General features: G+C 35.2%; 1 protein-coding gene across 2 annotated transcripts in view; it reads left to right on the top strand.

Annotated features, from left to right (window-relative positions):
- Positions 1 to 4,820: 4,820 nt before the first annotated feature.
- Positions 4,821 to 26,143, top strand: part of grm4 (glutamate receptor, metabotropic 4) — a 204,362-nt gene continuing 183,039 nt past the window's right edge. The window contains exon 1 of one of the 2 annotated variants that reach the window (XM_073851720.1): positions 4,821 to 5,221. The gene's annotated coding sequence lies outside the window, so the exon portion shown is untranslated. The remainder of the gene's footprint in view (positions 5,222 to 26,143) is intronic. The other variant, XM_073851719.1, reaches the window with a different exon arrangement.

The following is a 26,143-nucleotide window of genomic DNA, read 5'->3' as shown; positions in this document are numbered from 1 at the left end:
CCATGTGTAATATATATGTGTGTGTGCTAGAGAAAGAAATGGCTGAAACTGATTTGCATGAACCAATCTGGCCTAGCCTCATCCTTCCTTTCTCTAGTGCGTGCCATTTGTTTTATTTATCCCCTCCTAGTGGGCCTGGTGATGTATAGGTTAACATAATATTAGCAAGGGACATTTAAATGTCAGTTAATAATTGTAGTCGACAATGAGCTCGGCTAAGTGTGAATTATTCCCTCTGAAGGGTCCTCACTATGATCCATCTTCTGGCTGTATATCTTTCTATGCTGCCTGTCAAATATGCCCCTAAATCCAAAGCTTATTTAAATGTCACACACAAAAAATTAAGCCCGCTGAACAGCGTGAAGTCTGGATATTTCTTTTGTTTTAGTCCTACTTGGAGCATGTTGAAAAACAAAATATAACTGTATTTAATCTTTCCTTATCTGTTTTTTCTTTATTCCCTCCTTCTGCTGCTTTATCTTCGGGCTTTGTTTCGCAGTTGGTGCACAGAGTATGGTTCAAAATAGATTTTGTGAAAATGGTAAGCACATCTTTTAAGTTTTATAGGAAAACTTTGTAGAATATGAAGTCTGAACACTGAAAAGGCCGCCTTCTCATGAATGCGGAAAAGCGTTGGGCCCTTAGCACGCATCACGTCATTTTTTTTTTTTGTGCCGCTTCTGACTATAGCTTGTCAAGCTGCTGATTATTTAAAGTAGATCAACTGCATTTTTCAAAAACAACAATCTTCATCAGGATGACAGCATTTGAACAAATCAGCTCACTCTAAATACCACCAGAAAATTACAAAACAGCATAATTTGCACAGCTGAATTGAAAACTATGATGGATAACAGCATTAAATGAAATTATAGGTTTCATTTGCTCATCAAGGCTGCATTCATTTGATCAAAAATCTAGAAAAAACAGTAATATTGTGAAATAATATTTTAATTTAAAATAACAGTTTTCTATGTAAATTTATTTTAAAATGTAATTTGTTCCTTTGAGGCAAAGCAGAATTTTCAGCAACATTTCTCCAGTCTTCAGTGTCACATGATCCTTCAGAAATCATTCTAATATGCTTATTTATTAGCAATGTTGAAAATTGTTATGCATGCTTAATATTTTGTTGGAACCTGTGATACTTTTTTTTCAGGATTCCTTAATAAATAAAAATGTTAAAAAGAACAACATTTATTTAAATATTTTTTTTTGGAACAATATAAACTACCATTTAAAAGTTTGTGATTAGTAAATTAAACTTTTTTCTTTATTTGAAAGAAATTAATACTTTTATTCACCAAAGATGTGTTAAACTGATAAAAAGTAATAGCAAAGAAGGATGAATTCTTTTTTAAAGATTATATTTTGATTCTATTCTATTTTGAATAAATGCTAATCTATGTAACTTTTTATTAATCAAAGAATCCTAAAAACAGAATAACAGGTAAAAAAAAAATTAAGCAGCACATGTTTCCAACATTAATAATAAAAGTAATAAATCAGGATATTAGAATGATTTCTGAAGTATCATGTGACACTAAAGACTGAAGTAGTGGCTGATGAAAATTCAGCTTTGCATCACAAAAATAAGTTATATTTAAAATAGAAAAACATTATTTTAAACTGTAATAATATTTCACAATACTACATTTTTTTTCTGGATTCTTGATCAAGTAAATGCAGCCTTGATGAGCATAAGAGAATTATCTAAAAAATAAAAATTTCTTAATGATCCCTTCTGAACAGCAGTGTAGGTCAGTAGAGGTAATAGATAATAGATAAAAAAGTAACCAAGATTATACAGTTTTATAATCATAATATCATAATTACTGAATCTTATGGATCATAATGTTTTCTTTTAATGACTTTATTAATTTTTTAACCCTAACCCTAAGGTCCATGTATAATAGAAATCAATATTTTTGCATGAAATGTAAACTTATTTAGCACTTCATTTTACCTTTATCTGACCCAGTTAGATTTTTTTTGCATATGAAATAAGTAACAGCTATATATATATATATATATATATATATATATATATATATATATATATATATATATATATATATATATATAGCGAGAGAGAGTGAGAGTAAGAAAGAAAAAAGTATAGAGGGAGAGCACTGATCCAAAAGCACTAGCTCTGTACTAAAAGTGCTCATGTTGCCAAGATGAGTAGAGACTCTGGCAGCACTGTAATTTGCCACCTTGAGGAGTTTATCAGTAACACGCTGGCCAATGTTCCTACAGTGGCTTGGCAGCTTGGCTTCTGAGCAGTAAAGCTGCTTGGCTAGACACCAAAGAGGCATGGGCTCGGTCCGACAGGGACGAAACGCTGCTGCAGGACACTACTAAATCTAGCTCTGTTTGTGATACTTTAGCACTACTGATTTTTTTAGAATGCTTGGGAGGAATGGTAGAGAGTAGATGGAAGATACTGCACAGAATGGACTTTACAATCCACCACCCACCAAGATTGCTGGTGTCACATTACATATTTGATGTAGTCAAATATTCAATTTCAGTTTAGATTTTTTCCAATTGTGCATGCACACATAAATATACACACATATATAATATATGCACACATATATATAATATATGTGTGTTTGTTTGTTTGTCTTTTTGTTTAAGATGATAAAAGGGAGAACCAGACTGTCATTTAAATGTGTAAATGCAAGTAAAAAGCATGAATGTTGGCATGAATGAAGTTTTTTTTCTCCGCTAGGGGGTGATATTGTACCATTTTAAAAAGGGCACTTATTTCTGAGATTTCCCAAAACACCAACAAAGCTCAGAAATTTTGGATGGCATAAAACTTAATTGGAGTATTAGCATTGACTGTGTCTGGTAATAAACTGTCTAAGCTTACTTCTAGAACATTTAATAGCTGAATGGGACAAGTGGTAATGCCAAATGACCTCAGAAAAAAACGTTTCTACAAGTCCACAGAAACAAATACAGATGCAAAAAGCAATAAAGTGACAAGACTGAATGGATAAATAAATCTGATGTGAATATAATTTTGTCACACCAGCAAAGAATAGTCCATATCATGCTTAATTCTGAAAGAACAGCCTATAACTCTTTCTCTGTGTCCGATGAAGTAGTTCCACTTTTAAAAAATTACTTTACATGAGTTTCAATGAATAAATTTAAATAAGAAATTATCAGCGAACAACTGATACGTACTACTTGTGAAGGGGGTTTAACCTGAAATGTCATTCTGCCTTTTATAGAACAACAAGAGCAACAAGCTGTATAGGTGAACACTAAGAAGATATCAGTATATTGTGCACACTACATTAGTCATTTTGTTATCATAATCCCCTGGGGAAATGGTTTGGAAGACACTGAAGTTGGAGGCATGTATGTGAATAAATTAGAATGAAGAATGTATAATGAAATATCCTGAGAGAACGCTCAAATACAACACTACCATCCAAATGTAGACGTTGCCTACCTTTTATTCAAGCCCAGGTTTGTACTGACGTGCTTTGAGACTTAATGTGTCCTCAAAAAACAGAAACGCATAAATGGGTATATTTAGCATTCCAAAAAAGTGTCCTTCGGGACATTCTGTATTTTTAAACCCTCTTTTGCTCACTGCACTGTGGTTATCAATGCCCTGAATCTTTATGCTTTATATTTTACATCTCGCATGTACAAGATGTACAAATTGTCTCCAGGACATTTACACTGGTTTTAAAAGCGTGTTGAGCTAATTTCCTTTCCAAAGGGAAGAATACAGCAATACAAAAATATAAAAAAAGCATATACTAATGGGATCCAACAGGACTGCTATTAAAAAATCTAATAAAATCCTGCTGGATAAACTGTAATAATCAGTATCTCATTTTGGTTTTTGGCTTATTCATAAATATCTTATTTTGGTTCTTAAGAGTCTTTTTATTTACAGTAAAAATGAAGAGATCAGTTGCAAACGGCAAAAAGTGCCGTTTGAAATTTTCATCTAAAATTAGCATTTTTTTTTATCAGGCTCCTATGTTTAGGTTCAGGAATTTTACTCTAATGGCAATGTGTCCTATAACTGAACATAAATATAGGAGCCTGACAACAATGCTCATTTTAGAAGAAAATTTCAGACAGCATTTAGAGGCTTTTGCATCTGAGCCCTTCAAATGGTAAAATAGCAGCTATGATTTCCATTATTTTACTGTAAAAAATTACAGTAACTATTAACAAGCATTATTGTGTTGTGATTGTGTATTTTACAGTTTTGTGTATTAAATTAGATGATGTTAATATAACAACCAATTTGAGCTATTACTATACGTTTGTTGTCCTTCAGGGAATTATGGGAATGTTGATTTGACCATAAATTATCATTTTTAATAAATTAAAAAAAAATCAACAAAACATTACTATCACTGCATGAGATATACATGTTGTCTTGTTAAATTACAATTAACAACTGTACAATTACGTTTATTGACCTAAAATATAAATATTTGCAATATATTGTATGGTAATGTACAGTTAACCAGCTTGTTCTTTCGCATTTTTTAAATTACATTTTTGCATCTCATTAAGGTTGCTTAAAAATTATGAATACAATTCTATTAGAATTCCTGCGGGATTTTTGACAAGGGCTGCAGGCTTTATTAAAAACATCCTTATATGCTTTTAAGACCATGTATATGCAAATATATTTATTAAAGAAATCAATCATGTTTCGTTAAAGGCTTCCTTAGTAAGCTGCACGAAGGCTCTTTCATCAGTCAGTGTATGTTCTGCGTTGTGTGTGTATGTGTGTGTGATCAAATAGAGTGGGCTATGTGGGCGTTGAACGCACTGCTTCGACTGAAGAGCACTGCCTACATCTCAGCACGGCTCTGCTCTCCAGTTATGCTCAGTGCAGTACTATCTCTTCAGGTATGAGCTCCTAACAGAAGACGAACAACATTTGCCAATATTGAATGAACGGACACGGGGACTTGGAGAAATGGAAAGTACTTCGGCTCCGAGAGCGTTTCAGCACCACTTTCACTGGACAGCGCAACAGCTTTTCACACTTGGTATCGCGCTTTGGGAGATTTGTGTGTGATTTCCGTACGTGGGGAATGGAGTTTGTCGTATTGGGGGCCATCGTACATCAAGTGATTAACGAGATACCCAAAAATCTGCAGTCGACTGTGTTTAGGTGATCGTACTGGAGGTGTTTGGCAACAGCGGCGGCAGATAGAAGAAGGTGAGTGCATTGGAAATGGGTCAACTTTGAACATCTCTCACGGATTCCTTGCGGGAAAACCATCGCTCGATTCATTTCGTCGGTGTTGTTTGTTGATTTCATAGCGGCATCTGTTGGTTTTAACGTAATAATAGGTAGGCACGATGTTTGTGAGACATTTAAAAGAGAATGGCTTCACATATATATTGACCAGTAGTGCGGCACTTTGGCAAATCAGACTTTTCTGTGATCATATGGCGTTTTTCTGCATTGCTCTGTGAATATAGCAGTGGGAAGTTCTGCCCATCACTTTGTTCTAAACAACAGGTTTTACTGTTGTGCATCAACGCCTCTTAGAGTGAATGCATATCACTGATTCATATGCTAATCACCTGTCAGGATTGAATGTATTTATTAAGGTTTACTGGAGAAAAATATTTCAAGTTGGAAAGATTATAGAATATTTTAATGGCGAATAATATTTCGGTCTGTATGACATATTGAATCTCTTGGTCACTTGTCGCTACAAAAGTGAGATAATAGAAGATGGATCAATGACATAAGCATGTACGAAATCTTTTGAAAACGTATTTTGAAATGCATGTGACAAATCATAATTTCTATTGGGAAAAATAAATAAATAAATATACAAAACGCTGTTAACCATTAAATATGTTTGTTTTTACAAATATGTTTTTGAAACATTATTTGAACTATTTGAATTTTTTTTTACATTAGCTTATTTATTTTTGATAGATTTCTTGTCACATGACAACAAAATGGCTGAATGTTGGCTATGCCATGCTGACTTTGGGGTGGTTTAAGACTTGATTTAAGATTTTACAGATTTTAATATTAAATATAAATAAATAATAAAATAAAATAATATATATTATTGTGTTATTAATTATATGAATATATGATTATATATAATTTAAAGAATTCCAACTTTTATCTTTTTTTTAATCTATTTTACTTTTCATATATTTAAATTTTTATATAAAAATGCAATCTCCGCAGTTACATCAGCTAGCAATTTTTTACTGTAAGGACCATAAATAAAAATAAAAATACCTTAAATTCAGAATTTGAAACTGTATTAATTTTACAAATTATATTTTGAGTGATTTGCATTTTAATGTATCATTTTCTAATTTAATAGATGCATCATGTCATTGACCCAGATATAGCCTGTGGATGTCTGGAGGAAGCGCAGAGTTTTATCAGCCTTGCAGATGTCAAACCTTGAGGCCATCTGGAACAGATGGGCTAGTTTAGAAAGCATGTTAGATGGGTTTGTGTAAACTTCTCCACATGCTTTAATACCATTAATTGGTGTTTTGGCATTAGCAATAGCGTTTGCATTCTAAACATGTCTGTAATTGGCACTGGAAATTGCCAGAGTACAAGTTAAATGAAACACCTGTAAAAAAATAATGAGTTGGGAGGTGTCAGTCAGAAGGCTGCGAGGAAGTCTCGATGCCTTGACTTGCAACTTTGTACCACAATACCACATGGCATCGCATTGTCAGATCTAATGAGTCAACTATGTAATACAAAAGCATACACCTACATAATGTTCAATAACAATGTGTGATGGAGTGCGGTGACTTTTGTAGTATGGAGAGGCTGTCGCAGCAATGACTCACTCCCTGGGTCTTTGTGAGAGCGCTACAAACCCATTGATCATAAAGCACCGAGTACTGCATTTCCTTGGTTTGCCACTGCAAAAAGAGTTTTCTGCAGCTTGGTTGGACAAGGAGCTGCTGTGGAGACAGGATGTATGATAGAGAAGCATGTCTCCCAGTGTAGTGCGGTATGAAGTCACTTCTCCAGACTTCATTAGTCCAGAGAAGCTTTTAAAGCAATGGAAAGAGCTTTTGCTTGGAACGCTAAGGTCTGGCGTTTTCAGGCTTCGCCAAGATGGCTCTATTACATAATTGAATGAGCTAATGAACTTTTCCATCACAGCGATAGGCAAGTCAGGAAAACTGGTGCGATGCCAACTTGTAAACTTCTGGCCTGTGACAAATTTTGTACTTCTCTCTGGCCCTCGATGACATCAATTGATGAAGTGTATGTTTGCACTCCTTATGAGTCAGATCACGCAGCGCCATGTAAGTTCTGCGCAGTAGAAACGGAAACAGCACTAGGATTTATACATTATTCATAGGTTTTCTTAGGACTCTTGCTCTGTAAATGCCATTTGACCCTGAGTTTTCCTCCGGGTTGAGAGTCTGTATCGGTTAACGTTGTTTACCTCAATCGAGAGTGGCGGACAGCACAAGCAGACTGAAGAAACTAGATAAGTCATAATGCTTGTCCTTCACCCTTTGTCAACTTTCTGGTCTATAGGCAAGAATATGTGTTTTGAATGGCTTGCTTATGTTCATTATTTGCAACCGAATTTAGTTGCAGACTGCTGACAGATGGCCAAAAGCTGTTTGTTAGCACCTAAATAACTCTATTAACAGTTTCCGTTTTTTGAAGTCCTTGTGTTGGGAACAATTCGTGCCATTTCTGTAGTGTGAAATACATTGGCAGAGACCCATAAAGCTTTACTCTTATTTGAGTTTACTTTAGTGATGAGTGAAAACCGATAATGACACTGCAATTAGATTTAGATTAAATGTAATTCAGATTGACCACTGATGTTGGATTGGCATAACACAAGCAGAGGTGATTGTAATGATGCTTCTTTTTGAATTTCAGCTCTTACTAGATGAAGAAATAGAGGATTTTGCATTTTATGTGAATGATAATGAGTATATTTTTGACGATGCTGAGGGTGGTTAATAGCAGGCCTACTTTATTCCAATGCACCAGTCGGGAGATCATACTGTGAAATGATATGATGTGGGAATTCAGTCTTTGCATTATCACTCTTGCTATGAATGTTGTATTTTTAAATCTGTTGCCTGCTGTTCAGGGCCGGAGCATTGAGAATCACAGTTTGGATGGGGAAAAATGTGTCGTGTATTTTTGTAATGTCTTGTTTCAGCTTCTGTGAGTGTGTTGAAGTCGCTATCACTGGCTGGCAAATAAGCGGTCCTCTTTAAGATCAAAAACCGTTGCTTGAGGAAGTTCAACTGATATCGCAACTTAATTACTTAAACCAACTGACTAAGCATAAAAACACATTCTGACTCAATTTAGTCCTGTGTCAGAGGCTCCTGCTTATGGATTTTCTGCCCACATTATCTGATGACACCCTCTGGCACAGAGGGCTAGAAGAGGAGACAGTGTATTGAGTGTAGTGTGATAGCCTATACCAGGTCATCGCCTACATCTGCTTTTCACATCAGTACAGTTCAGAGTGGCATGACTTTATCAGATGCAGACTCTCCCTCTGCTTTTCTTGAGCTATCTCTCGCCTCTATTTTTTGCTCTCGCCTTCACAGGCTGGGTAAATTGCAGTGCCTGATGCAGGCTTGTGACATGGAAGAATTTAAATTAAGAACATTGCCTATATATTAACAAGCCTTGCATATTTAAAGGAGTGTAAGCTGTGGCATGACAGCCCAAGTCAGAAGTGTGTGAGCTGTGAAGATTCACAGCAAAAATTGATGTCAAAAAATATGTATATAAATAATCTGAATAGTGCAATTAAAATGTTGTTAAAATCAAAAATTAACATCTTAACACATGTTTTTGGTCTTATTGGGCATGATTTACCAGCACACATATTTTCAAAGGAAACAATGCGTCTTTTGTAATCTTTAATTTACATTCATTCATTTAGCAGATGCTTTTATCTAATATGACTTACAAATGAGGAATACAGTGATTTGTCATAAAGAGGCAATGGTCCAGAATAGTACAAAAATGTTGCCCAGAATAATACAAGGAAGAAGGAGGAGGGATATGGGAACAGTGAACACAAATCAGTGTTTTGTTTTGTTTAAGTCAGCAGGATGCAGTGAGACATAGAAAAAAATGGTAATTTTGACTTTTTATTTAACAAATGTATCTTTTCTTGCAATTCTGAGTTTATATCTTACAATTCTGACTTCTCTGACTTGCGATTGTGAGTTAACATCTATCAATTCTGAGTTTTTATCTCACAATTCTGTTTATATCTCTCATTTCTGAGTTTATGTCTCATAATTCTGAGTTTATATCTCACAATTCTGTTTATATCTCACAATTCTGAGTTTATGTCTCATAATTCTGAGTTTATATCTCACAATTCTGTTTATATCTCTCAATTCTGAGTTTATGTCTCATAATTCTAAGTTTATATCTCACAATTCAGTTTATATCTCTCATTTCTGAGTTTATGTCTCATAATTCTGAGTTTATATCTCACAATTCTGTTTATATCTCTCAATTCTGAGTTTATGTCTCATAATTCTAAGTTTTTATCTCACAATTCTGTTTATATCTCACAATTCTGAGTTTATGTCTCATAATTCTGAGTTTATATCTCACAATTCTGTTTATATCTCTCAATTCTGAGTTTATGTCTCATAATTCTAAGTTTATAGCTCACAATTCAGTTTATATCTCGCAATTCGGAGTTTATGTCTCATAATTCTAAGTTTATATCTCACAATTCGGTTTATATCTCGCAATTCTGAGTTTATGTCTCATAATTCTGAGTTTATATCTCATAATTCTAAGTTTATATCTCACAATTCTGTTTATATCTTGCAATTCTGAGTTTGTATCTCATAATTCTGAGTTTATATCTCATAATTCTAAGTTTACATCTCGCATTTCTGTTTATATCTCACAATTCTGTTTATATCTCTCAATTCTGAGTTTATATCTCACATTTCTTTTTATATTTCTCAATTTTTAGTTTATATCACAATTTTGAGTTTATATCTCACGATTCTGAGTTTACATCTCACAATTCTGACTTTATATCTCACAATTTATATAATGCAATTCTGTTTACATTTCACAATTCTGTTTATATCTCGCAGTTCTGTTTATATCTCAATTCTGAGTTTATATATTGCAATTATTTTTATATCTTGTAGTTTTCTGTTTATACCTCACAGTTCTGAGTTTATATCTCGCAATTCAGTTTATATCTTGCAGTTCTGTGTTCATATCTCACAATTCTGAGTTTATATCTCGCATTTCTATTTATATACCACAGTTCTGAGTTTATATATCGCAATTCTGTTTATATCTCGCAGTTCTAAATTTATATCTTGAATTCTGTTTATATCTCACATTTCTGACTTTATATCTTGCAATTCTGTGTTTATATTGCACAATTCTGAGTTTATATCGCAATTCTGTTTATATCTTAATTCTGAGTTTATATATCGCAATTCTGGGTTTATATCTTACAATTCTGGGTTTATTTCTCAATTCTAACTTCTCAGAATTTCAATTGTGAGTTAACATCTCAATTCTGTTTATATAATGCAATTCTGTATTTACATGTCACAGTTCTGTTTATATCTTAGTTCTGTGTTTATATCTTACAATTCTGAGTTTATATCTTGCAATTCTGTGTTCATATCTCACAATTTTGTGTTTATCTTAATTCTGAGTTTATATATTGCAATTTTGTGTTTATATCTATCAAATCTGAGTTTATATCTCACAATTCTGTTTATATCTCACAGTTCTGAGTTTGTCACAATTCTGAGTTTATATCTCACAATTCTAAAATTTTCTCTCAGGTTTCTTTTTTTTTTTTTTTTTTTAATTGTCATTGGAATTGTATTTTCTATCTCACAAATTTGACTTTTTTTGTGCAATTCTTAGTTTGTCACAATTCTGACTTTTCTTTTCTTAAACTGTGATTGTGAGTTACAGTAACATCTCAATTCAATTTATATCTCACAATTCTGTTAATATTTCAAAATTGTTTCACAAAAAAGAGTTTATATCTTGCAATTCTAAAATCATCTCTCAAGTTTTTAGTTTTCTTTCTTGAAAATTGTCATTTTAATTGTGACTTTATCTCACAAATTAGTTTTTTTTTCTTGCAATTCTGTTTATATCTCGCAATTCTGAGTCGATCATGATCATTCCACCAGCAAGGAACAGTGAAAGGAAATGTTATGAAATAGGCTATAGGTTAATGTAACTGAAAATAACTATCAAGGCATTTTTTCCCCTCCATGCTCATATGAATTGTTCACTGCAATCTAATAATTTCGCAACACAAAACATCAAGACACATCCCACGTTTATTTTATTTCAAATATCCTGCTTCACTCGTAAATATGTGACATTATGGACACAATGGGTTTGCGAGTGAATGCCTTGAATGCAATTTTCTTCTCAGTTAGATTCGTCTATACTGTAATGATGTTTAGGTACTTTTACTCAACAACAAGACCTAGATATTCATTAGGAAAAAAGATCTTTGCTGCCTATTTAAATAGAAAATAGTTCACTGCTTCGGTATATGACCATGTAAGTGTGTAATGAGATATATTAGGTCATATTGAGTGTCTTCATTCCAGACCATCTGCTTTAGGAGACCCTGGCCAACTGCTCAAAGACTGGGGGGAGCACAGCACTAGCGCCGCTGCCGTCCCTGACAGTGTTTCTCAATCCACACCATACACAGCAAAAACGTTCCTATGTGCTCTATTACCACAAATGGGGCGTGTAGTGTTTTGGGTAAGAGGATCTGTGGCACAAGATCGTACCCCCCCAGAGGAACTCAATGGACTGTATGAAACAGAGAACTCAGTAGTCTGGCTCGCGCTTTGCATCGGTTCATTTCAGAGCGATGGTTGCAGGGTATTGTCCACCTCTCTGGTGAGAGCCAACTCATTAGGCCTGCTTCTGCATGGTTGTCTGGATGCAAGACACGTGCGTCGCTTCCGAAGCGTTCCTCCTTTTTTCCAAAATGTTCTTTTAAGTCATCTTTGTTTGCTTGACTGCATTTGGAGCTTGATTTAGGACTTGCTTGAAAAGCAAAAAAAGATATTTTTGGTACCCACAGTGATAAATGATGTGTAAATGGTCATTAGTCATTTGGCAGAACAGAGAGTTATGAAAAAAATAATGATGGGCAAATTAAGAAGAGGCAATAAATCATATGCTACACTTTAAATATTTGAAATTGTCTGCATAGAAGTGGTGTCTGTATAATCAAAATATTTTATAAACGTCAAATGCGTATCGAAACAAATGAATCAAAATATATATGTGGCTCCAAATAGCTTTAGGGTTTAATAAAATTAAAGCGAAGACAAGTAAAATGAGGACAAAATATCATAGACTCTGTAGTGTTTCTGGATCATTAATCAAGTTTTTGGCTTTGATCATGTTACCTTTTGTACAAAACAAATTCCTTTCACATTGGATTTCATGTCAGCTCTAGTTCTGCTGTTGTTAAAGGAACAGTTCACCCAAAAATGAAAAAGCTAAAAATTCACCCTCAGGCCATCCAAGATGTAGATGTATTTGTTTCTACATCAAAACAGATTTGGAGAAATTTAGCATTATATAATTTGCTCACCTATGGATCCTCTGCGGTGAATGGGTGCCGTCAGAATGAGAGTCCAAATGAGGGATAAAAACATCACAGTTCCTCTCGCATGCTGTTTTGGACTGTTTTTGCTTGTAAACAGTGATTGATCTGTGTAAATTTCTCTCAGGATTCAGATGAGATGACTTTTTGATTGGAGAAGGCAATATTATGGAAATGTCTTTATGATGGATTTGTTTATTACATGCAGCTTTTCACTTCACAAGACATTAGCTGATGGACTGGAGTCGTGCGGATTACTTTTATTTTTATCAGCTGTTTAGACTCATTCTGACGGCACCCATGTACTGTGGAAAATCCATACAGTAGGTGAGCAAATAATATAATGCTACATATCTCCAAATCTGTTCTGATAAAAACAAAACAAAAAAAACTCACCTACATCTTGGATGATTTTCAGATTTGGAGAAATGTAGCATTACATCACTTGCTCACCAATGGATGCTCTGTGAATGGGTGCCGTCAGAATGAGAATCCAAACAGCTGATAAAAACATGACAATCCATAAGTAATCCACGTCTCCAGCATATCAGCTCTCATTCTGACGGCACCCATTCACTGCAGAACATCCATTGGTGAGCAATCGATATAATGCTAAATTTCTCCAAATCTGTTCTAATTAATAAATAATAATTTTTGAGTGAATATTTCCTTTAAACATTCTAAAAGCATTCTGAAAATCATGCTAAATGTTCATCTCCATCTTCAAGTCGGCTCATAATACAATACAATTTGTAATGCAAAAATTGGATTTCATCATAAAAGACTGCAAAAAATAAGAATGACTCAGTCAATAGTAGTTTTGTAGCGCAGTTTATCATCATCTGATTGACTGTATGCTATAATTTTGCCTTTGGAGTGAAACTCACCATTAACCCACCTGAGGAGATTCTGTGCTGTCGTATTGATCTTTGCCCTTGCTGCCCACATAGCACGAATTACCCTGAGCAAAGATCTCTATTAGCCCAGCCCACACGAATCCAGCAGCGTGATTTCGACTGCATTCTGCATATTCCTTCAAGATATTCAACAAAGCAATGCAACAGCGCAAAGTCCTGCCGAGACTTTGTGTCCCCTATGTCACGTTGAGCGGCGGACCCCCGTATGAGCGCCTCATGTGAAATGGTGTGTGAAATGAGCACATTTAACTAGCCCACCAGCATCACGCTCAGTCCTGGGCCGGGGCAGACTTACAGCCAAAGACTCGCTGTCCTGACACTGCCAATTGGATCATATTCTCCCTCCTATCTCACGCCGCCAGATTATGTATTTCCTTTTTGTCTCTGACTCCGGGGCGAGGGGGCGCATGTCGAGGTTAAATGAAAACGATCAGCTCCTTGCCCACCATTTGAAGTGAATCTACGGTGACTGGGAACACGGACATCACTGTACGCTTTTATAAAGCAAGCGAGCTCCATTCACACCTGCACTTTCAAAGCTGTAACTGAGCTGTTGTAATAAGCATTTTTTTTCCACACAACTTATTTGATGCATCTTTCCTTAAATGGAAGAAAAGGTCTGTCACCACAAAGTGTGACTGTTATGAAATCACTGACCTACCTAGCATCAACATGACTAGTTCTGGCTTTTGTACTACATAGCCTTGAATCGTTTTTCTTTTTATGTTTAAAAATACTGCAGCAATTTTAATAGCAAGTTGATTTAATATCCATTGGCTGTATTTTAATTCCCTGTCTACAGTGCAAGTGAGCGGCACGACTTGACAGCTTTTGAGTGTTTGCTTAAGTCCAGAATTCTGAGGCAATGAGTGTTTTGCCAAATTGTTTTTAATGTTTACTAATTACTCACTTTGTGCAAAATTCATGATGATTTTTGACCTTCTGTCATTTCATTAGTGTGAATTTGAAGTGATAGGAAGAGGAATTTACTTAATTGCAATTCAAACATTGTCTGTTCACAAAGTCTGCATTTATTTAATCAATATACAGTAAAACCATAATATTGTGAAATATTAGTACAATTTAAAATGTGTTTTCTATTTTAATGCATTTTAACATGTAATTTATTTACAGTCAAGCCCGAAATTATCCATACCCCTGGCAAATTCTGACTTAGTTACTTTTGTTCAACCAGCAAGTTTTTTTTTTGATTAGAAATCAGAAAATTACTCATCTTTTATTTACATTTGAACAAAAAGTGGCATTTCCAAAATCATTCATACCCCTTCTCAATAATCAATACAAAAGCCTTTATTGGCTATTACAGCAATCAAACGCTTCCTATAATTGCTGACCAGCTTTTTGCATGTCTCCACTGGTATTTTTGCCCATTCATCTTCAGCGATGAGCTCCAACTCTTTCAGGTTGGAGGGTCTCCTTGCCATCACCCTGATCTTTAGCTCCCTCCACAGATTCTCAATTGGATTTAAGTCAGGACTCTGGCTGGGCCACTGCAAGACGTTAATGTTTTTGTCTGCTAACCATTTCTTCACCAATTTTGCTGTGTGTTTTGGGTCATTGTCGTGCTGAAAAGGCCAAGTTTCTCTGTAGACTGCCTGATGCTATATTTGAGAATTTTGATGTATTGCTCCTTTTTCATGGTGCTGTTTACTGTGATTAGGTTCCTTGGTCCACCGGCTGAAAAACACCCCCAAAACATTGTTCCCACCACCATGTTTGACAGTGGGGATGGTGTTCTTAGGGTTGAAGGCTTCTTCTTTTTTACGCCAAATGAAGGCTACATCATTGTGGTCAAACAATTCAATTTTTGTTTCATCTGACCATAAAACAGAAGGCCAGAAGTCTTCTTTGTCCAGATGAGCATTTGCAAAGGCCAAGTGGGCTTTTGTGTGCCTTATCTGGGGAAGTGGTGTCCTCCTTAGTCTGTGTCCGTGGGAACCCAGCGTTGTGCAGTGTTTATTGGACTGTCTGCCTTGAGATGTTGCCACCAGCAGAGCCCAGATTCATCAGGATGGCCTTGGTGGTGATCCTTGAAATCTTTTTTTTTACCTCTCTCACTATCCTCCTGGCCAGCACAGGTGTCACTTTTGGCTTCTGATCACGTCCTCCCCGATCACATTTTTCACAGTGCGGAACGTCTTGTATTTTTTAATAATACTTTGCACTGTAGCCACTGGAACTTCAAAACATTTAGATATGGTCTTATAGCCCTTTCCTGACTTGTGAGCAGCCACAATGCGCAGCCGCAGGTCCTCAGTGAGCTCCTTTGTCTTAGCCATGACTGTCCACAAACCAACAGCAGATAGCTTCTGTTTTTCACCTGTTGAGTTGATTAAAACTGCTGTTTCCAATGAATCAGGGTAATTAGGATGCTTTAGAACAGCTTGGACTATTTGGAATGGTATAGAACTTTGGATTTTCCCATAGTCTGTGACAGTTTGCAAAGGGAATGAATAATTTTGGACATGACACTTTTTGTTCAAATTTAAATAAAAGCAGAGAATTTTTTTTTGTTTTCACAATGATGCCTCTTGTACATCGTCTTATTATCTTTTGGGAGAACCCTGTGTCATTTCTGGTCAAAAAACTTGCTGATTGAATAAAAGTCAGAGTTTGCCAGGCGTATGAATAATTTTGGGCTTGACTGTAGGTGATGACAAATTTAAATTTCAGCACACTTAATTCCAGTCTTAATCCTTCAGAAATCATTCTAATATGTGACCCTGGACCACAAATCCAGTCTTAAGTAGCACAGGTATATCTGTAGTAATAAGCAAAAATACATTGTATGGGCAAAAATTATCAATTTTTCTTTCATGCCAAAAATCATTAGGATATTAAGTAAGGATCATGTACCAACTTTAATTTTCTCAATATTAAAGTAACCATACATCAATGAAAAGCTTTATTTATTTATACAGCTTTCAGATGATGTATACATCTTAATTTAAAAAAAAAAATGGTCCAGGTGCACAAATGCTGATTTGTTGCTTAAGAAACATTTATTATTATTATCAATATTGAAAACAGTTGTGTTGCTTAATATTTTTCTGGCAATTGTAATACACTTTTTTTAGGACTCCTTGAACTGAAAGTTCAAAAGAACGGCATTTATTAGATCTAAAAGTATAGAAGTCTTCACTGTTACTTTTTATCAATTTAAATATGTCATTGTTAAATAAAAATATTAATTAAAAAACTCCAAAGCAGCAGTATAGGCCTAAAACCCTTCAATCTTTCAAAAAATTTGAACATTTAAATCTTATCAGATTTTGCTTTTCTATTTATAAATTTTAATTATAAGACTGTCTTTGAATTTTAGTTTATTGTAATTTTCTTCCTTACATTTAAATTTAATTGCAACTCTGTTACTTCATTTCAAATTCAGTTTAAATAAAGTTACTAAGCTGAAATTTAAAAGTCATTCTCGTTTCTAATCTGAATGCTGCTGAATCGTGGTATGCTAATGAAGCAGAAAGGCCTCTGGTGAATGTAATTAGGAAATCCCTTTTGTTATACATCAATATTGGTTATTAAAGCAGCATAATTTAGGTTTTAGAATTAGCCAACACTTTTTTTTTTATATACCAGCCTAATTTAATACAGGGTGTAATTTAACTAGGATAGTCAAGTCACGTTATATCTCGGATGTCTAAAATGGAGCGTGGGCTCAGTCCCTCATGTTGAATCTAGCCATGCCCCTGACCTACAACAAATATCTTCTTGAAGTGAGCAACAGAGGCTGAGTCAATCTCTCAGATTCGCCAGATGTATCAGAATGGCAGAAGCTGGGACGAAAATAATGAATGCAGCCCTTGAATGCGAGCCCAGTCCTGATGGCGAATGGGAGCGGGCGTCCTGATAGCGGCAGTTTGTTCCCTTTCGCCCTCTGATTTCGCAATACAGAACCCCAGTTGGGGAGGAGTTGCCTCTTTCAAACCTAACATCTCTAACAATGCAAAATGGGCCAGCTTGGAGGCTCATTAAGAAAATAGAGAGGACATGCCTCCATACTAGAAACCCAAGCTTTGATAATGAGATGTAATTATTTACTTTGAGCTGCCCCAATTAATAATGCATGGTCTGCAACCTAGAGAGAAGGGCTATGCTATAATTCTCCACCAGAGCTGCGTTATGAAGCCTGGTAATTGTCATCAGTGTACTAGAGGAAAAAGGCTTCTCCGATGTTAATGAATGCCTGGGTTTTCTTTTAGGCCTCTCTCTCTGCATGTGCATGCACTTCTGTAGACCTTAGTCAGAGTAGACGCCATTTTTAATTTCACGCAATAGAAACCGAATTTGTGAGGGATAGACGTGGAGTCTCTTTAATAGGTTCTGCTGTATTAAGATTCTAAGGTTCTGAAGTCAATTTTTTGGAAAGATTTATTTTCCATGTAGTGTCAGTTGAACGTACAGCACTTGGATATGCAAGAGTACAAACCGTTGAACGCGCTGTACATCAGTGTTCCCTCTAAGCTGCGTGCATGTTTCTCCCGCTCAAATCCGCAGAAGGCAGGCTCAAAAATATGTGGGAAAAAGCGAGAGATTTCTTGAATCAGAGCTAAATGAATGGGCAGCATTTCAATTGGAGCACATCCGAATGTCCATTGATTTTTTTTTTCTTCTTTTCCTCCAACTGTAACTGGAGCTGTGAAAAATTCTGCATCCACAAACAGTGTGAGAGATTCATAGTGGCTCTTATGGAAGCCTGAAAAGGTCATGCATTATTGCCATGAATTAATAATAATAATAATAGCAGTAGTAATAATAACAATAAAAAAAATACTGTTCTATCTCCTTGTTTTCTTTTTAATTATTAAAAAATGAAAACAAAACAAAAAATGTAACCCTCCAACAACAGCATTCCCTATCCTTTTTATATTCGATCGACATATCTTTTTAATTATTATGAACTTGACTCTCTAACACTAGCTCTATCTATTCTACTTTCGATTTACTTTTTATTATTTTTATTCATTATGGAAAAACCTTTGCTATGTGTATTGCATTAGACTAACCAGGACTTGCCACAACACTTATATATTGTTGCTCTTTTGTTGTTTTGATTGCTTCTTTTGCCCTCATTTGTAAGTCGCTTTAGATAAAAGTGTATGCTAGATGATTTAATATTTAATTAGAAAAATAATATAATAGTAACATTATAACAGTATAAAATATAATAATTGTCTTTTAAAAAATAGAATAGTTAAAATTTGAATATTTTTTGTATTATTGATGTCTGGTAATGCCAACTTTGAAGCGTCGAATGCAAAACTCACTTTTACATGTTGTTTGAACATAAATGTGTGTTGGCAATGTGTGTACAAATCTCTTTAATGATAAAAATCCACCCAGTGGTATTTTTTTAACACTTAAATCCATACCTCGGGTCTTTAGCAACCTGGGACATCATTTACTACCCTCTCCCTCTTTTGTTTTTTAAGATAGACATCAACTTTACTAGTATTCCTCAGTCTATTCATTATAAACAATATAACAAGAAAAAAAAAACAATAATATTAAAAAGAATGTCTGTTTTCTGATTCGTTTTTTTATAAAAAGTGTATAGAGTCGCTAAAGATCCGAGGTGTGTATTAATGTATTTTTCAATTTATAGTCTGTTTAATAGACATTGTAGACTTTACATAAATGCGTCTATGTTCGCGCAAATCATTCGTGATCCAGCTTCACCTACAGAAGAAGCGAGTGTAAGGCTATTTTTATGAATCTTTTTCAGTCTTTTCTAAAAATGTGCTAGTTAGCAAGTTTCACGGCTAATTGTGGCTAATAGTTTACAGTCTGCTCGTCACCGCACGGCGGGGTGAGCAGAGCTCATTAGCATTTAAAGAGCAATGCAACCAAACAGCTCACTGTGAAAAGGGTTGATTTTGACAAGGTAAAAAGGGTGTTGTTTTACACTACCATTGAGAAATTTTAACAAAAGTACACTATATTGCCAAACGTATTGGGACAGCCCCTTTTAATTAACAGGTTTGACTACTTTAGTAATTTCTATGAGTACAAATCTTAATGTTTAAGCATATAATGATATTCTAGGGAATTGTGTGCTTTTAATTTTATAGCAACAGTTTGGACATGACCCCTTTCTATTCATTGGTGTTTGGCGATGAGTTTTTGGCTCAAGGTCTGCATTTAAAGTCACACCAGAGGTGTTCAACTGGGATTTGGACTTTGCTAACTGCAAACCAGTCAAGTTCTTCCACCCTGACTGAATCAATCACTTTCTTTTTTGAAACTTGCTTTATACACAGATGCATTGTCATGTTAGAATAAAAAAGGGTCCTGTCCAAACTGTTGCTATAAAATTAGAAGCACACAATTCCCTAAAATATTGCTATATGCTTAAACATTAAGATTTGTACTCATGGAAATTACTAAAGTAGCCTAACCTGTTCATTAGAAAGGGGTGTCCCAATACTTTGACAATATAGTGTATGTTATAGACTTTTCATTAAGACCCTAAAGAATCATATCCACTTGTGGAAAATGGGCATCCGATGACCCCTTTAATTTTCAGTATATATACTGTTATATATTTCAGTATAAATAACTATTAAGTTCACTTGCCCAGCCATTCCTGATGGTTAATGGTCAGCAAACTTGGCTTTGCTGTTCTTACTGGAGATTCGAACCAGAGGCTTGGCTTAAAAGCTGAGTTCAACCTCCCCATTGTGGTACTACCTAGATGGAGAATAACAAAAATGCTGGAAGAATTGAATCTGAGATGGTGCAATAAGTGCTGCTTATATAGGCTTGTAATGATGATTGACAGGACTGAATGATTAGGCTCCTCCCAAACCTACGTTTAGAGCTTCATTAAATAGCTGCAGTAGTATGTGACATGTATATCAGTTTGATTGGTTTGAATTTGGAAGGCTGGAAAAACATAAGATGAGTGCTGAGACATGCTAACTGCAGCTTTTCATTTAAGGTTTATTTAAAATATAAGCTTTATATATTCAGAATAAACTAGTAAAGATATCACAGTAACATACAGCATCATGGATGATACTGTGAGTCTCTATAAGAAGCAGTGCTGAGATTTGCAAAATAACCTCATTATTTTATGAAAAAGACTGTTTAGTTGCTGGCCCATTTTATCTCGCCCAGGCATGAAATTCTCATATTTATATTTTATGAATGCAGTATCCATAGATTTGCGCATTTTCACATAACCAGCATACTCATATACACGAATCACTATTTTTATTACAGCAGTTATTAGTTAAAATTACAGTACACATAAAAGCAATGGCAAAGACTGGTTGTAAGGAATATTACGTTGTTGCTCACTATTCTCTCTCTCTCTCTCTCTCTCTCTCTCTCTCTCTCTCTCTCTCTCTCTCTCTCTCTCTCTCTCTCTCTCTCTCTCTCTCTCTCTCTCTCTCTCTCTCTCACTCACACACACACACACACACACACTGTCTGGCAACTCTGGTTTACTTTCCTAGTGGGGACTCTCCATAGACGTGATGGTTTTTCTTTTGTACAAGCCGTATTTTCTATCATCCTACACCTAAACCGACCCCTCACAGAGAACCTTTTGCATTTTTACATTCTCAAAAAATCTCATACAGTATGCTTTATAAGCTTGTTTACCCATGGGACCTCAATTTAGGTCCCCACGGTCACACGAGTACCCATGAGTCTGTGTGTATTCAGGTTTAAGTCCCCACCGGGATATAAAAACTGGTACACACACAGACACACAGACACACAGACACACAGACACACAGACACACACACACACACACACACACACACACACACACACACACACACACACACACACACACGTACGTTGGGTTTACATGTTTTATGGGGACATTCCATAGGCGTAATGGTTTTTATACTGTACAAACCGTACTTTCTATCGCCCTACACCTACCCTACACCTAAACCTAGCCCTCACAGGAGATTGTGCACACTTTTACTTTGTCAAAAAAACTCATTGTGCATGATTTATAAGCCTGTTTCCTCATGGGGACCTGAGAAATGTCCCCACAAGGTCAAAATCTACTGGTATTCCTATCCTTGTGGGGACATTTGGTCCCCACAACGTGATGAATACCAGGTACACACACATACACACACACACACACACACACACACACACACACACACACACACACACACACACACACACACACACACACACACACACACACACACACACACACTACTGTGTTCACACAGGATGGCAGCAGTTAGCTAGTGTGTCTTTTTAAAGGAAGTTGCCTTTTAATGTTATATACAAATTAGTGTTACATATTGCTTTTATGCTAACACCCACAAATCAAGGTCAGTCTCTTTCAACTCAATCTCCTCCCACACATTACACAGTTATTATAGGTGATTTTGTTTTGTAACGGATGCTATACATTAAATTAGACATAATTATAATAGATGTAAAGAACATTTTTCTTTTTTCACAATGACAGTTTTACTATACAGATTCACTTTCCCATTTCACCGAAATACAGTGAACACAATTTATATTGTATGAATATATAATACATACTAAAAGATAGATGGATGAATGGGTGGATAATACAGCTTTTCCATCACAGGAATAAATTGCATTTTTTTCATTTAAATACATATGTAATGTAAAAAGGTATTTACAATATAACAGTTTTTACTGTATTTAGGCCTTGGTGAGATTAAGTGATTCTTTCAAAAACAGTAAAAAGTCTTATTTATACCAGTGTACCAATTTATTAAGAATTTTGTTTATATAAATGCATTAAAGCACTATAAAATGCTAAATAATAATGTATTTACATACAGTATTTTATAAATACGTTTCTGCTTTAAGGACTATATAAACATACACTCTTAAAAATAAAGGTGCTTTGAAAGGTTCTTTACAGCGATGCCATAGAAGAACCATCTCTTTCCTACCTTTTTATAATCTGAAGAACCTTCTTTCGCCAAAAAGAACCTTTTGTGAAACAGAAAGGTTTTTCAGATGTTAAAGGTTCTTTATTAACCATTTAGACTTCTATGGCACCGTGAAGCACCTTTATTTTTAAGAATGTAGTGTAGATGTAAATTCATTTAGATTTATATTATTACATTATGTTGGGTTTTGCAGAGCAAGAATACAAATTTGACAAAACGTTGCTGTGTAGTACATCATTCACATACACCTTTTAATTTGTGTCAAATCAAATATTATGTCTACCCTAAATAAGATGTATTGGGATCCTTCCAAAGAAACATTGCTCTGAATTTCTCTGTTTCAGATTCGGATGTATCTGTAGCATTGGTGGATTAGCTAACCTGCTGGAGACCATACATGGCTCGATAATGCTGTGTTGTTAACGATTTGTATGCTCTCATTCTCAAGCACTGCAGTACACGAAGATGGTTGTTGCATCCATGGGGCGTCATCCCATCACTGCATATATTACTCAGTTCTTGCTTTGTTTATCAGTGTTTCTGCAGAAGCACAGCTTCAGGGGCTGTTCTCTGATCTTTTCCTGGCCTAAGATGTACGTCAGACCTGTGTTGAGGGAGTCATGGCGCTGTAGGTGAGACCAGGTGAGCGTAATGCTCTCACCTCCAATGCATTCTGCAGGCGTCCAGCTAGAGCTTGTTATAGTGTTTCCATTGGATTTACTGAACGTGTCATCACACCTTCCTTACAAAAGCAAGCGCTATATGACTATTCCATTCTCGCGGCCAGGCCTCGGTCCACACGGTATGAGAATATATGAAACATAAGGAGACGTAAGAAAGCAAAAACTCAAGGGGAGATGTCAAAACTCTTTTCGTTACTTACAATATATTTACACTCTTTCAGTCACAAATAGAATGAAGCAGAAGAATACAAATTACCTGAGGAGCGGCACAACCAAAAGCAATAAAACAGAAAGAGATAAATCTGTGAGAATTGCGAAATCCTTATAAACAAAAAATACACATGCTGTTCCATCACTACCTATCTAACAAAACCCTAGAGGAAATACACAAAAATAAAAGGAAAAGAAATGCTCTCAGACTCCTTGCTGGAGTGATTTTGTTTGGAGTATTATATACTGGATAGAATTTAGTGTTAACAGTAGTATTGTTAAGATGGACATCATTACAATGACTCACTATATATATATATATATATATATATATATATATATATATATATATATATATATATATATATAGCATAATGCATGAAAAATTGATGAGGTGTATAAATATTTAATGTTGCTGTTCATTGTGTGTATGTATGAAAATGTTTTCGACAAATATATTTTATATATCCATTATTATTTTTTAAATATAAATTATTTATACATGTGTATATATATATAGTTGAGGTCAAAAGTTTACATACACCTTTCAGAATCTGTTTATTTAGTATAAAAAACAATAAGATATTTCACATAAAAGATGTTTACATATAGTCCACATGAGAAAATAATTTTGAAAAGTTAATAATTTATAAAAAATGACCCTGTTCAAAAGTTTACATCCCCTTGATTCTTAATACTGTGTTATCAGAATAATCCACAGCTGTGTTTTTTTGTTTAGTGACAGTTGTTCATGAGTCTTGTTTGTCCTGAACAGTTAAACTGCCTGCTGTTCTTCAGAAAAATCCTTCAGGTCCCACAAATTCTTTGGTTTTTCAGAATTTTTGTGTATTTTAACCTGGACTGTATCCATCTTTTCACACTGAGGACAATTGAGGGACTTATATGCAACTATTACAGAAGGTTCAAATGCTCACTGATGCTCCAGAAGAAAAAAAACATGCATTAAAAGCTGGGGTGAAAACTTTTGGAATTTGAAGATCAGGGTAAATTTAACTTATTTTGTCTTCTGGTAAACATGTAATTATATTCCGTAGCCTCTGAAGAGCAGTACTAAAAAAAAAAGATATATATTTGGGCAAAATAAGAAAAAAGTACACATCTCCATTCTGTTCAAAAGTTTTCACCCCTTAATGCATGGTTTTTCCTTCTGGAGCATCAGTGAGCATTTGAACCTTCTGTAATAGTTGCATATGAGTCCCTCAGTTGTCCTGTAAAAAAATGAATCTCAAAATCATACATTCATTGTTGGAAAGGGTTCAAATACAAAATATGCTGAAAAACCACTGAATTTGTGAGACCTGAAGAATTTTTCTGAAGAACAGCGTCAGTTTAATAACATGCATTTTGTATGATCCCTCTTCCGAAAAAATGGATCTTAAAATCATCCAGTCATACAAAATCATAAAAAAAATCATTTATTCATTTGTCATTTGATTTAATTTTATAAATATATTTTGCTAAATGCTGCCGTTAATCATGATTTTTAAATTAATAAAAGATGCCATTTTCTAGTTTAATTTTTAGTGGCATTTTGTGCTTAGCAATCCAATATTATTTAATGCTGATATTTAAATTGAAATCCATCTTGTTTTTGTGCCAGATAAATACTGTGATTGCACATACGTGTCGTGTTACGGCCCTGCTTGTATATATTTATACGTGAGAATAAACAAATGACAACCATGCGTATCCTTAATGTGTTCAGTGAGTAAAGCACTTGTTGACTACAGCAAGTATCTTTCTGCGATCCAAGAGATCCTCGTTGTCATTTGCTGATTCTCATCTATCTATATATGCCAGGGTCGTAATACTACCCACATGGATTACAGTAAAAGAGTCAACAAGTGCTTTACTCCTGGTCATTTTAAAGCAAGTGTGGTTAAAGTGCATTTCCGTTAAAGGCAATGCACTCTGAATTAAACGCATTTGATAAAATGTAAATCGCAGCCAACAAATAGGCAAATCCTAAAGTAATTTAGCATGTTAATGCATTTTTGTCATATTTCAGAACATGACTTACTCATTTGGTATTCAGCTCCTCCAGCTGCATGCTATCTGACAGTGATAATGGTAAAATGGCAAATTCCCCAAGGATATTAGATAGACATGCATACGCTCACACACACATACTGGGGGAGAGGCAGTAAAATGAGTGATGTTTGAAAGCTTATGGCTGCGCAACGTGGGTGTTTTCTCTTTGTCTTTCCCACGGGGGATGCTCTTGTTGTGTTGCGGGGGTAGCTTCAGCTCTTAGATGATTGAAAAGCACCATCTTAGTCCATAAAAAAGCCACTCTTTCACTTTCCCTCCCGTCAGGATATGCATACCAGTGGCTTGCCAGTGTCTTTGGCTTCTGAGCCGTCGTGTGTACAGAGTCACTGTCTTGATTCCCGTTTGGAGGAGCTTAAAATGGCTGCAGGCACTTTGCTTCCTCCTGCTCTGAGGAAGCCTTTCACATTTGTCTCTGACAAACGGATTTGGTGGCACTTGTTGCGCAAAGGGAAAAAAAAACACAATATAATTGATAGCATGCCAGAGATATCCAGGCATAAACACTCAGCAGGATTCCAAACAAGGTTGACCACTGACTGTGTTAACTGTGTGCTGTGAAACATCGCTAAGGCGGCAGTCTGACGCCTCTCGCATATGCAATTTATAACTATTACTTGGGCAAATGTCAGGGAAACGCTTGAGCTCATTGTGTTAGATA

Source organism: Garra rufa, chromosome 12, assembly GCF_049309525.1.
Source record: "Garra rufa chromosome 12, GarRuf1.0, whole genome shotgun sequence".
NCBI classification, from domain to species: Eukaryota; Metazoa; Chordata; class Actinopteri; order Cypriniformes; family Cyprinidae; genus Garra; species Garra rufa.
This window is presented reverse-complemented; position numbering and strand designations above follow the sequence as displayed.